The following is a 14868-nucleotide window of genomic DNA, read 5'->3' as shown; positions in this document are numbered from 1 at the left end:
TGGCTACCCCTCGACAGCATCAGACCGATTTGCTGATCAGCAGGTACATCAATGTAGTTTTTTTTTATCACTTTGCCATTTGCCACTCGAAATTAAACATTTCTATAGCTCAAAAGATACTTCATGGTCAGGTTACTTTTTTTTATCATTGTCCTTTTTGTTAGTTTTTTCCAAGAACGAAGAAACATCTTGAACATTAGTCAGATCTTACATTAGATGCAAGTTGGCAGAGGTCCAAGTGAAAGCCTCTGATATCGCTATGAAATTAAACATGTAGCATATTCATCTCTGTAATACATTGAGAATGTTGTTCTTAATCTCCACTCCAAACTGGAAGGGGGTTTATTCTAAAAGTAATGAATCTATGTCACTGGTCAGCATTTGCTATATTATACTTATGAGCCCAAACACGGTTAAAACAGCTGTCTATGGACACTGACTTCAACTTTATAGGAATTAAATATACAGTAATAGGGTAGTACTGTCTACAGTATGGCTGTGAATGGTACAATAGCTAATTAATTGTCAGGTCTGTAATTCTATATAAAGGTACATTCTTTCAAGATTGCAGATTGTAATGAAGAAATGCAACTTACACATTTGGAAAAGCAATAAAGATAATGGTCATGTCTACAGTATCTTGTATACACATGGGTCTGCAATTGTGTGTTAAGCTTTTAAAATTATATACTAAACGAGGGTACTTTCAACTTGTGCAGCACATTGGAATGCTTAACCAATGCAAAACCTTTTCATTAGACTTTTTAGTGAAACCACCTCAAAACTTAGGACTTCCACCAGCATGAACCCTGCAAAAGGTCTTCAGGAAAAAAGGATGGCTTCAACAAAGGCTAGAAATATGATTTTAAAAACTTCTTAAGATAAATATTTCTGAATGGAAAAGAAAATGAAATAGATTAACGTATGATATATTGAAATCAACTGATAGCAGAGAAAACAAAAATATAGTGATGTGATTACTTAAAATATGCTATGCTGTTTTCATATGACATTGATGTCATCTGCTTGAGGGGCAGGTGGAAAATAAAAATGAATATTCCAGTGCTCTATGTAACGTGTCTGAGGATTGTTTTCAGAAAGCAAACATTTAGTGCAGTCTATTTGGGATCTGGGGCATATACTGTAGAACTTTCTCTCACAGAACAGTCACCTTTCAAACAATCGACTGGACAAGAGGTTCAGAAATTAGTGGGCAGTACTGACTATAACACTCAATGACATTCTCAGCATATATGTTTTCCCCATGCCTGAAGTGAGACAGCTTGAGCTTCAAATGATTCTTTGTTATCTAAAAACCTGAAGAGATCTTTGAATTGATAAACTACAAGGAACCCCATCATTTTTAAGGGCCTCCACTAGTTTGTAAACTGCAAATCAAATGGTATTTGGTATATGAAGATTTATATGAAGAGGAATTTATCGCAATTTATCAAATCAAATCATCATTCTTTTAATGCTTGGTCAAGTGAATGCATCTCATTTATACACTGCACAGAGCAGAGGGAGAAAAATAAACGGGATTAAGTTCTATACATTTTTACAGTCAGAAAATAGTGAGATTGTGCACCTTCTAATTAATGTAGACATCTTGCATTTGCTGAATTGATGCATTTATGAACGTCACGCTTGCTTTCTGATCTTTAATTAAATTCCCTGTGAAAACAAGGAACAATACATCTTTTTATGTTTTCTAAATACGTTTTTCCTGGGGTGATGGGTGTGTTACAATTTCAAGGGAAAACCCAGTAATGTATTGACTTACATACACCATGCAATTTTGCGAGGGCATATCTTAATTGGATTTATTTTCTTCTTGCTTCACTGCCTTGTGCTGCACTTTCACTGTATTGTAAGGAGGCTTTCATTGCGGTTCGAAAGATGGTCATCAGTAGCTTTGTTAAAAAACTTGCAAATGGTAAAGTGAGTCCTGTAACTGGGTAGTTGATGTGTTTAGTCTTGGGCTGTGTGCCAAACCACAGTTTACCATTCAAGTGGTGCCTTGCTATGCAATTTCGCCATCTTTAAGGTGTGCCTAAACCTCAGGGAGCACACGAAAGGCTTTGCTACATAACGTCTGCTGCTTTCTGGTCAGATTCGAGGTGTATAGCTTTCAGGTGTTTATAGAAGCTACAGGTCAGACAATACACTGAGGTACGTTTTGCAGGAAACTTAATTTGTCCATCCTCTGGTTAGCATATGCCGAGATGTATAACTGCAGTGCAGAGTATAGAGCACTGGTGAACACATCTCCGGTCTAAGGATGAATCGGCACTCTTGGTCTGAAATTCAAAAGAAACACAAGCTTATCATCAGCAAGTCAGATGGTTTGACGTTGAGTAAGTTGCCACACCACAATTCCATCGAGGTCCAACATAGACTGTTAAATGGGAGATCTCTTCCTTAAAGGTGGTTTTACCTTTGAAACAATCCCATTTCCAAAATGGTTGTAGAAGCACTCTCAGATATCAAATTCAGGGTCCAACTGTTCTGCTTTTACCACAGGTCCCACTGGAAGCAGTAAGTAACAAGCCTAAAATACGTGTTAGACTTAGACAAGAAGTAGATAATGCTCTTAATCTATTATGAATGAGAATTTTAATTAGCTCTGGCTGTTCCATTAATACTAGAAAACAGAACTGTCTGAATAGACTTCTAATTCCGCTTCACAAACAAATAAAATGCTATAATCACATAACAAAGACAACACAATCCTATTTCATCCATACCCCTCCCCTCACCCTATCCCTCCCCCATCCCAGAAACCCTCTGCAGACCATCAAATTAAAGGACAGAATCATGAAAAAATAGGCAAATATAAATGAACACTTTGTAGCCGTGTGTTTTTCTATGAATATGTCATCAGATAAGAAATAATGGTCCTAAATCATAATTTGCATAGTTAAAATGAATTAATGACAAACATAGAATATTATAATCTGTACAGATTTTTTTTGTGTGTTTTTCGCCATGTACTTGGAGTGTTTGCATCAAACCAGACTGACGGAAGTTTGGTATAGATAATCTTCCAGATGATTTCTCATGGTATGAATGTGAAATTCTTCTTCCACAAAAATGTGTAGATTACTGAGAACAATTTAGGGGAGGAAGTGGAAGCATTAATCTGGAGGAACTGACATGGGGACGATATTCATACAGTTTCGTGGTTCATTTTTAACAGGTTCATTTTAAAGCAGAAATAGCTGCCCCAGGAAACTAAGTGCAACACAGATCCCTCATTGCATGTCCTCGAGAGGATGATGTGATGAGATGAGACAGATATTTCTCCACTAGATTGTCAACCTATAGAGTTTAACCTCTCTGTACAAGACCCCCAACACTGCAGAAGAGATCAAGAAATGAATTAGCATTTCTTGACTGAGCCTGACTTTGGCCAGGGAAAGAGCTTTGCACTCGGCTGCCACTGACCAAGAATAATTAGCCCAGACACAGATATACTTAGCACAGATGTCGTTAGTTGTGCTCAAAGCACTGTGCTGTTATCCTGCATTACCATGTTGGGTGGGACCAAAGACTTGGTCATGGTTTGTGTTACCATGCCACAGAAAGCTCGCTTGACTGAACGACTGAAAAAATAACAAGTTACATGATGTTCACAGAACTTTCTTTTCACCTTCAAACAAATTGGTCTTACTCATGTATTACCATGTAGATTTGACGGTGTGTCCCCTAAGCTCGCCGGGGGTGATCAGCAAGGTACCTTTCGCCTTTTGGCTGGGCAAAGACTATTTTTACGTCCCTGAATATTAACGGAAGGATGTCTGGCCAAAAAGATAGTCATGCCTGGCTGGCTCCCTCCTCACTCATTCTGCTGATGACACTGAGTGCTATCTTTCAAAGACTAAATGTTGCGGGAGCTCTCAACAGCCTGTATGAACAAAGCCAAGGCATCCACCCTAAGGGCATGGGAAAGGGACTTTATGGCAGACTCTCCATTGCTAGACCTCCCTCTGAGAGTGTCTCCTACTGATCTGCTTACGCTGTCCATAGCCTTGCTGCTCCTCTTGCAACCACTATGCCTGCAGCCCGTATCCAAAAGCCCTCCTCAGAGAGAAATCGTTGGGGGGGGATGTGTTGAGCTGGATGTTTTTGCAGGCTGCGAGGAGGGGGCAGGGAAACACGTGTTTGTGGTTTAGGTTTTAGTTGTGTTTTGGAAACAGTTACAACAACGTGTGTGTTTAAAGCCGTGCGAACAATGTTTTACATGACCACGGTCATTTATTGAAATGGACTGCATAAAACAAGATCACCTTGATATTTGCTCGTCACGATCCAATTTTTCATCAAAATAGAAGAATATTGATTTTTTTTTAAATATTGGTCACGGAAATTCCAGTGCCCTAACCCAAACTTCAGATTTTGCATGGGCCAGAAATCCTTTCTGTCACTGGAATCCCCAGAGCTAGTTGAGAACGGTGTGGTCCTACCACGGTTTTAGATCAGTAAATGTCTGTGACTTTAGGGTTATTTCTGAGGGTTTTAGTTTACAGAAATAAGAAAGCTAGACATTAAAATTCTGCAACTTACAACAACCTGTCCCCTGAAGCAAAGCAGGGGAACAACTGCACAGCTAACAAAGAAAGCTGCATTTCCACTTTAAAGGTCCACTGTCTCATCTCACTGTACCAGAGATGAGACATGAGTTTTGCACATTTTGTAGTCCTGAGATTTTAGGCTCTTTTATTACAGATTTGCAGCCAAATACAGTAGTTTTACATGTCCAAAATAATCTTTTGGTGTGAATATAGGACATTGTAATTCTTTGTTTCCAAGAACTGGTAAGGAATTCTGAACGATTTCTCCAGAGTTTTACCTGTTAAAAAAATTAGATGGTTGTCGACTGGCATGATTATGAAGTACTATGAAGACAAGCTAACTTCTGTACAAATCTAATGATCCTAAATATGAAACACACTGCCCCCATGTAACACTTCCTATTTTGACATTTCCTGCTAATAAATGTAACAGATAACTCCTTTGTTTTTGTAATAGACTGAAACACTGCACACATTTTAAGTCAGAAAATTTGGCATTTTATTGTTATATATAGAAAAAATGTAAAAAAAACCTGGCGTGCTTTTGTTGTATAAAACAAAAAATACAGGTTAAATGCACACTTAGTAGTAGAAAGAAAGAGAACAGAAAACATTTTTTAACCTTACCTTGTTCCTGTAAAAAATATTTTGGTAGGACAGAGAGTCGATATTAAATCCTGGCTCATAAATAATACAAAATAATGAACACAAATATACACCCATAAAATGACAACATCCAAAACACCCGAACACAACGAAAATAACAAAAATGCAAATAAGTCATTTAAATTTTTTTATTTCTTCATATGTTGTCCGAGATGACACATGATAAATCTGGACATAGGCTGTATTAGATGAGCAAACACTGCCTAATCTGAAGTACTTCATAGAAGGTCATGGAATGAAGGCAAAAAACAGCTCTTTATCGCACAAAATCCGTTCACGGGATCACAACTTTCTGTACACTGATTCTACAGTTATGTATTTTAGGCTCTTCATGATATGAAATCTGAGTATTTTAATCTACTAGATTGACAAATATTTTAAAATAGCCACATCTGCATCTAATTTACACTATATGAGATATTTTATAATTAGCACTATCTTGCTGTGTCGCCAAGCCTGATTGGAGCGGTCTGACAGTTATCATGTGGTTTCTGACTGAGTAACAGGAGATTTGGTCATTTACATTAAGCCATGAATTTTATAGATCTAGAGTACAGGGTAGTATAAAATAAATGTGTAAGGAAATATGCAGATGAAAGGACACTTCGTGTACTCTGTGTTTTTAGTTCTCAATGCACCTGCATTCGATTTCCGCTTGTTCCCTGGTTCTTTTTGCACTTGTGAACCTGAAGTTTTTCTTTCAGTATTGTCTTGTCAGCAGTTTGAATAACTCAATCAGATCCAGATTTAATCTCCTGTGTTCAAAGACATGCAGCTCCTTTAATCTTTTGCGTATGATATACAGATAAATACTCAATCAGGTTGGTCTTTTTTGTACTCTTTCACAGCAGCAAACTCCTTTAAAATACCTTAGTTATTGCATATGAATGCAATATTTTAAAGAAGGGTTTGCTGGTACATTATATAGTTTAGAATTTTAATTCTGTTAAAGTGTGAAGTTCGTGCCAGGCAAGGTTAGAATAATCAGCTGTGTATGAGGTCTAATTTTGGCACTGCAATCATTAAAATCCAAAACAAAATTAAAACAAATCTCAGAACAAATCACTTTATCCAAGACAAGAAATATAGATAGTTTGCCAATGTTAAACACAAGTTTAACAAGTGAAAAACACAAATAAAAATATATGAAGACATAGTAGGTAATTGAATATGAATAATTCCATTGAATCAAATAATTTACAACAACGAGTTTGCGAGTTTGAAAGATGATATATCTTATATGGTCTGATTAATATTAGGTGACAAAGGGAAGGTTATATCAAAGACAAAGGTGATCTAATTTGAACACTCGGCAAATAAAATTGTAATTGTGGGCTTTTACAAAATTACCTTTTTCTTTTCTCAGGTGCCCAACGCGGACCGTAACATTAGTACGTACGACCAATGTACACACGTTTCATCAGTCGTTTTGTTCATAAACATTATGCACCTTGATATTAACTCGATATGTTACTGAACCAGGACTATACAGTACAACTACTCCATGATTTTGAGTTTTCCTGTGTGCCTGTAGACATTATCGCCCTATTGCTCCTTGTACTGTCTCTTCAGATAAGCCTGGCTTGCACATTATCCCACATAACATCCCTCAAGAGTGCTGGCAGGCATCCCAGAACATCTTACCTCCTCCCTGGCTGGAATGAGTGCCTTTTTTCCATTCCTTCAATAGAGAACTCTGATGTCCTGGCCATTCCCCCTCCAACTCTCAAGGTTCCCAAGAGCCTCATAGAAGTGTTTCATACCTTTGTTTTAATAAATGAATGTGTATCACTGTGTACTCACTTTTTTTTTCCACAAAGGAATGTTTTAGCTTTCACAGACGGACAGCATGAGACTTGACGAATGAATTTCAATGCCCAGTAAAAGACAGTGTGGTTCCATCCAGGAAGATTCTTACTGTATGATATTAATAAATTACTGCGTAACCCTAGCCTATATACTATACCCAGTTAGGGCTGTTATCAGATCATCTAAATTAATTCTCCAGAACAGCAGTGGCATTACAATGCCATTCCAGTGTATTTATGTGCAGACATGTTCTACTGACCAAATATGTAAGATTATTCTCCATGCTGTGCAACATTATTAGAAAAATATCCAAAACAGGTGGTTCTATGGAGTGTTTAGTTTGTTAAGGCATTTAGCATTTAAACCCTCTCTGAACCTAAAGTATTTTGCAAGTACAAGTGTACATGAACCCATATCTGCAAAATCATTATTAAACGAAGCTGTCAGTCTCACTGTTAGCTGGGATTTTGTAGCATCACGTATACTAATACAAGGACAAAAAGCGAACAAGCACATGTTTGAGAACACATTAACAATACTTGACACATGAAAGCAGTATATTAATTATTGACGTAATTATATTTTATAAAGACAATGTTTAAAAGTTTCTTAAGACATTGTTCCTTCCAACAGTTTTATCAGTCACAACTCCCAATAATAAGTCGTTAATATGTTGCATGACTATTTCGGTATGAACGTTCTCTGGGTGGAACAGTGGTGGGCTGGTTAGCACAGCTGCCTCGACACTTTTGTGTCCTGGGCTCACTTTCACACTGGAGCCCCTGTGTGGAGATTTTGTGATTGTGGGAATTTTTGCTTGGTGCTCCAGTTTCCTCCCACTTTCCAAAGACACGTTGGCTGGGTGAATTGGTGACTCTAAATTGTCCCTGTGTGCAAGTATGTGTCTGTCCTGCAAATGACAAGGCACTTCTTCAGGGTGTAGCCTTACTTCACTTCATTTGTTTGCAAAAGAGGCTGCGGGTTCCTGTGACACTTCCCAGCAGTAAGTGGCTCTCTGATGAGGGATGGATGTCTTTCCATGTTTTGGAACATGGGTACGAAAAGAGCCATACTGCATTTATGTTGTAAGCTTGTGCTGCTGTCATGGCTTTGGGACTTTGACCTACATTAGGAACAGACAGCTGGACTGTTTCTGAACTTGTGAGATGGACGTCTTAGGCTCAAACAGGCATACAGTAGTCTCACCCCTAGAGGTAGCAGAGTAGTCCTATCCATCTGTCACAGGGTGCTGGAGCCTTTTGCCCTTTTTATTTACTGCTAAATAAATTTAGTATCTGTTAAACGGTCACAAGATGAAAAAGAGAGAAGGAAGGAAGAGAAAAAGATGAGCCATAAATAGGAAATGACAAATGTTACTGGAACCGTTCACTCTGAGGGGTGTGCAAAGCTACAGGTACGTTATGATTTTCTGGAACTACCAGTTATTTTTATTTTTAGGATATTTGTGTTGTGAGTTTTGTGACTATGTTGTGTTCTTGACTTACATCCAAAATGTTACAGTTTCACACCTGCAATTAGGATTTACCTTGACATTTTTTGTTGATCGTTTAAATTGAAAACAGCACTTTTTATCAGTCATAGTGTTTATATCCACATTCTGTTCCTACTACTTACAATAAGATTAAAACAAAAAAGTTCAAACCACAAAATTAAATACTCATTTATATTGTAGTACCAGGTTGTCAGAGGAAATTAATGTTTAGATAGTATGAATAGGTTTCCCTGTTACTGAAAATACATTGAAAAACATCTTGGTCAGACTGTCTGGTTCATACAGAATGTTATGTTTCTTGACTGCAAAGGGACAAATGTCTGGTTAATGCACGGGATCATTTTAAACTCACTTCAATCAGCTTCAAAAACACATTTTAACTTTTTTTAGTCAATCCAACAACTTTGACCATTTTCCTCCATTTAATTCTTAAAGCAAGTTTTAGGGCAGGAACTAATTTGGTCATAGGTTATCTGTAGACAATCTTTTAATCTCTGAAATACTGAAAGATCTGTTTCAGACTGTTTGCTTTTTTAAAAAAGGCTGGTTCTTCAATTAGTGTTAGGTTTCAAACCATAATATGATACGTTTGAAGACAGTTCAAAATCCTCCAGCTCAAATGTGCATAGGTTTCCATAAATAGTATCAACAAATTTAAATAAAATATGTCTAAGAGGACCACAAAGAACTATTAACACTGTGCAACCTAACTATTAACCACTGAGCATATAATGTTTCACCTATATGTAATGAGGGGGAGTGCTGGTGATTTCCAGGCAGACACCAGGCGCAGGCTGGTGAGCCGTGAGCCGAGACAAGGCGGACATTACACCTCAAAATCCAAAGGGTTTTCAAAAACAGGGAGCCAGACAAGCGGGGTTCGTAGCCGGGGAAGCTCGGAGTAGACAAACCCAGGGAGTACCTGGGATCGCGCTCGGGAGACATGGAGGTTGGAACATGGTAAACTGGCAAGGAAAACAAGCAAGGTAGGCAAAGTGAGAACATAGTACGAGAAGCTGACGGGACTCTTACAGGGACGTAGTCAGGGGTAGTCATGAACCAAATACTCATTGATCTGAGGCAAGGAGCACTGAAAACCACCCATACAGTGTGTGGAAAGCCCTGGTGGCTGTATCGGACCGATGAAGATGCGGTTGGGAGAGGTGACATTCTCGTGGGTACCCCCCCTCAGCGGGTGGCCTCTTGGGAACCATGTGGAAGCCAAGCGGCATGAAGCTTCCTGGCAGGGACCCAGGACTGTTCTTTAGATTCACGACCCCACCAGCGCACCAGGTACTGAAAACATCCCTGGACCCATCGAAAGACCATAATGCAATGGGGCCTGGGTTCATGGGATAACGTCACTGGAGGGGATGAGGTCTGGACTGGCTCAGGTACCAGAACATTTGTCAGAGCGGCTTTTGGCAGAAAAACATAGAAGGCCATAGAGATGTGGTGTCCAGGGGGGGTGGAGCAAAGTGAGGTGGTACGTAACTGTGTTTATCCTCTTTCTCTTACCTTGGGCCGATGAAGCGAGGGGCTAACTTCCTGGAAGAAACCTGCAGTCAACTGTTTTTTACGTGGATAGCCTCAATCCCTGACCCTGTCTCAGTTGTAGGACAGTACACTGGTGACAGTTGGCAGGCCATTTTGGGTGCAACGATGGTAGCCTGAGCAAGGGGAGAAAGTGAGCGGCCTTGGAGAATCTGTCAACTACGGTGAGAATCACGGAATGACTCCAGGAGCAAGGAAGCCCCCTGATGAATTCTGCAGAGATGCATGACCACAGACATAATGGAGAGTGGGAAGAGATAGGAGTAAGACCGCAGGAACCAGTCTAGGGTCCTTCACTTGATTGCAGTTGAGACAGGTCTCCATGAAGTCATCTAAGTCTTCCTCAGGTAAGGCCACCAGAATTACCAAATATGTTCTGCTGTACGCTGTATGCCTTGCTCCTACTCCCCGTGTCTGAAACATGCACCTCAATCACACAGGATAAGGAGGGATCCAGGTGCCAGATAAAGTGACAATAGTATCCAGCGAACCCCACAAAGTGTTCTCTGTCACCACTTTGTTAAGGTCCATTTGCAGGCCCGAGGAAGAGGTCCGGTAGCTCAAGCAGGTCATCTCCTGTTCGTAAAATTCACACTTTTCCAGCTTTGTATATAGTTGATTTTCTTGTAGCCATTGTCAGACCTGCCTGGCATACCGGCTATGTTAATGGAGAGATTTGAAATACGTCAGGATGTCGACAATGTAGCTGGCCATGAAATCTCCCTCAAAATCTCTAAAGATGTCGTTCATGAGAATCTGGAAGATGGCCAAGGCATTGAGTCCAAAGAGTATGTCAAGAGCATGCCCCAGTGCTGGTGTTAAGCACTCTTTCACTTGTTTTATTCCTGATTCATGCCTAGTTGTTGCCCCACCTCAGATCGATCTTACTAAAGATCTGAGCTTGGATGGCCAGGTCTGATTTTTGATGGTGATTTTGTTGAAACCCACTGGAGTAGATACAGGGGCACAGGGAGGACATGTGGACAGGTGGATGGATTGTTTTTGTGGTTTTTGGAAATGTTTTCCTCCATAGCCTGGGACTCTGGAGGCTACAGAGTATACAGGCACCCTCTTGGTGAGGCAAGAGTCTGCTGTATCCTAGTCATGGCAGCACACAGATCCAGAATCTCCTCCTACCCTGACCCCCTGAGCTTGTGGAGTGGACTCATGTGAGGCCAGCATCTGCAGGGTTTCCGATGGCTCTTTCATACTGTGATGAGTCAGCCTCAGGGGGAGTGCTGGTGATTTCCAGGCAGACGTCTGAATCCAGGCGCAGGCTGGTGCCCGGCGAGCTGAGACAAAGGTGGAGATCACACTTCAGACTCCAAGGGGTGTCCAAACAACATGGGGTCAGACAGCCAGGGTTCGTCGCTCGGGGAATCTGAGAGGAGACAAAGCCAGTGAGGATCCAGGATCGAGGTCGGGAGACAAGCAGGAGGTTGGTAGACAGCAAAGCAGGCAAAGCAAGCAAAGCTGTCAGGATTCTTCAGGGAGAAAACCCACAACGAGAGAGCACTAGAGCAGGAGAAGTCAGGACTACAGATATCAATAATATAATGGCCCTTTAATTAGAGGCAGGGGACACTGACAACTGCCCATACCATGTGTGCACAGCTCCAGTGGCTGTATCAGACCGCGTGAAGACACAGGGTGAGAGCTGGCATTCACACAGGTACTACACTCTTTAATGCTCCATATTTCCAATAAAACTAAAATCCAATAAAAATAATGAAGTGACTCTATTCTATATTTGTATTTATTCTGTGTTTAATCTAGATTCAGTTTTCCTTTGCTAAAACAATTTAATTTAGCAAGAGCACTGTAATGAGACAGCCTAACAACCATAATGAGACAGCTGTTGGGCTCCTAAAGTTCAGGGCTGAAGCTGTCAGTTATGCAAGTAAATTGTTTTTTACACTGATTTGGGATGGACCTTCACCTGATTTGCCAGATTAGACATAAGACATCTGCTTTACTGGACCTGTTGCCAAATATATTTTTTTTAAAAATAGGTTTTTAAATTTTGCACATGGTAGTTATCTGTTCCTAACGGAGTCTTTTCCAAGTTACACTAAGCAAAGAGAGATTGCCTTTAAAAGACTTCTAACACTGTATTGTACAATTGGAAAATTGGGGAAAGGGAGAATTGGAGAATCAAAACACATTTTATTACTTGTTTCTGACTGTGAACATGTAAATAACTTTGGTTACCCACCGAAAGGTGAACAGGATTCTACCTGGACTTTTGTCAATGCAGGACATTTTCAGCAGCACTTAATCAAAATCATTTAAATCAGAAAATTCATAACATCTTTATACGAAACATAGAAACATGTTAAAACATGTCCCGATGTTAAAATCACAAAGTTCAAAACAACTGAATTAAAAAAAATATTCCCCACAATTTCTAAAACACTTAATGCAAAAATAAAAAAAAATGTTGTCTCCCAGACTCTCAATGAAATTGCTAATGGAGAAACACTGAACATCTGGCAATGCCTCTAAACCTTTATCAGTAAGATTTCTGAGAGGTTTTTTTAAAAAATAAAATGTATTCCAACTATTTCAGTAACTGCTTCTAGCAACAGCTGTGTGTTCATACTGTGTTTTATAACATTCAAACATACTTATTAACACCTTTCCCAGTTTACAAAGTCATTTTGTGGTAATTGTAAATGTAAAGATCTATGTCACTTGCACAAAAAAAAGAGAACATTGTGCTTATTTTGAAAAGCCAGATGGTTTTAGTAACTGTAAAACTGAGAAGAAAATAGAAACACCACTTGAGCTGCACAAATAATAATTGTGATTTTACAAAGGTTAAATACAATATAATCAAAACAATTTTTGCCAGACATTTCACTGTTTTAAAAAACGTTTTTACCATTTGTGAGAAAGTTAGAGGTGAGTTTTAAAAAAAAACACTTATTCAGGAGAAACAAACTGGGTTAAATGAGACACACCTGGCTGATTGACTAATTGGCATCCAGCAGGAGTGAAATTCCACATGAGAGAAGAGCAGATAGAACAGGCTCTGTGAGGGGTGGGTTACTCCCCTGAGCCAAAGGCAAGATTCACTAGAGCAACCAGCAGAAAAAAGGGTTTCAGTCTGTATCTAGGCTTTAGTGTGAAATAATAGGGAATGAGAGTTCTGGAGGGATTTTTTCAATTGATAACAACCAACTGAGCTGACTTACAGGCCTGTAAGATTCACTAAGTAAGGGACACTTGAGAAAACGTTCAGGGATACCCCTTAGTGTAACCTTAGAAATGTGCAGGAAGAGTAGAGCAGTGATTGGCAAAGTAGTGTGTGTCCCTGACAAATTAGGATGAACTGGTTTTGTCAGAGATGAAGAGTAATATGTTTGTGTGCTTGGTTCAAGCAAAAAGCTGAAAGAACAGAGTTGATTGAGCTGAAGTGATTAAGAAACTGAATAATGGTTGGAGTTGGGAAGGATACTCCAGTGTTGTGCTTATCTTTTAAAAATATTTCAAGTTGGTGATTTGTAAAATAAGAGTGAAACCTGGCGTAGAGAGCAAAGAAGCACAGGACTGTGGCATTTTCCCTGACAGGAGATCAGTGAAAGCCCAGAGAGGTTCTGTCTGACAATTAATGAACAGGCCTCATAAAATGTGGAAATTCAAGGTGACACACTGGCATGGTTTTAGTGTACCTCTGTAGCCACAGTGTATAAAAACATCGTTTCACTAAAGTCTGTTGGTTCTAATTACACATTCATTTACTAATGGCAAAATAGTAATAAAAAACCCTTACTTTGACTGCATTGTGAGCACCAGTGTTTGGAGAACTGGATAGTAGTTTTGAGTCAAGGTTAGATTCCTTCAAGAGGGGAGTAACAGCAGCTGCCTTGAGCAGAGATGGCACTGCATCCGTCTTCAGGGTTTTATTAATCAGACTGATAAAATGAGTCTGAAAAAGTGCTCTTTGAATTGAGAAGTAAGAATAGGATCCAAGGGAAATATTGATGTTTTCATTTGAGAAATACTGGCAGCAGCAGAGATACTGTAGAAATTAAAGTACGTGATATAATTTTTATTTTTGTCAGATGATGAAAATTCTATCCTTAAAAAGTCGAGAAAAGAGTTTTCCCTTTCTCTTTCCAGTGGTGGCTGTAGAGATTACTGAGGGGGCAGGATTGAGAAGCTGGTTTATAATGGAAAAAGAGTGCTGGGGTTGCTTTTACCTTCACTGAATAGTGATGAATAACAAGTGCTGTGAGCTGCTTTGTAAAGCTGTTGGTCTTTAAACGTCCTTAAATGGGCAGATGGGGCCGATTTCCTCCACAGGCACTGCAGCCCCTGCCCTTGAACCTTCAAAAAACAAAGAACTCTCCGTGGTTTACAGAAGAAGACAGACTGAGGCCCATCCTTAACCACCGGCTTTCTTCCAGTTATGCACTGCAATTAGTGACATGGTCCAAGTTCAACCCAGTGATATCCAGGCCACTGTATTCAGCCAGTTCTTACTGGTTTATAAATGTATGTCCTGGTAATATAGTACCGGTTGTTGAGTTGATGTTCTACTTCCATGTCCTTAAAAATGATTGTCATAGAATGTCATTTTTAAAGTGTTAAGTACACAACAAATGAATAAAATATCCAAATATAAAAAGCTGATCAGGAGGCTTAGTCAGATGGCCCACAACTAAAACAATAAATAAGGGATGCTTTATTTTAATCACTCAGTTGGGAATGGTTTATTATTTTCTCGAGGATGTGTGATGCATTCTG

Source organism: Atractosteus spatula, chromosome 18 (assembly GCF_055471065.1).
Source record: "Atractosteus spatula isolate fAtrSpa1 chromosome 18, fAtrSpa1.hap1, whole genome shotgun sequence".
In the NCBI taxonomy this organism is placed as follows: Eukaryota; Metazoa; Chordata; class Actinopteri; order Semionotiformes; family Lepisosteidae; genus Atractosteus; species Atractosteus spatula.
This window is presented reverse-complemented; position numbering follows the sequence as displayed.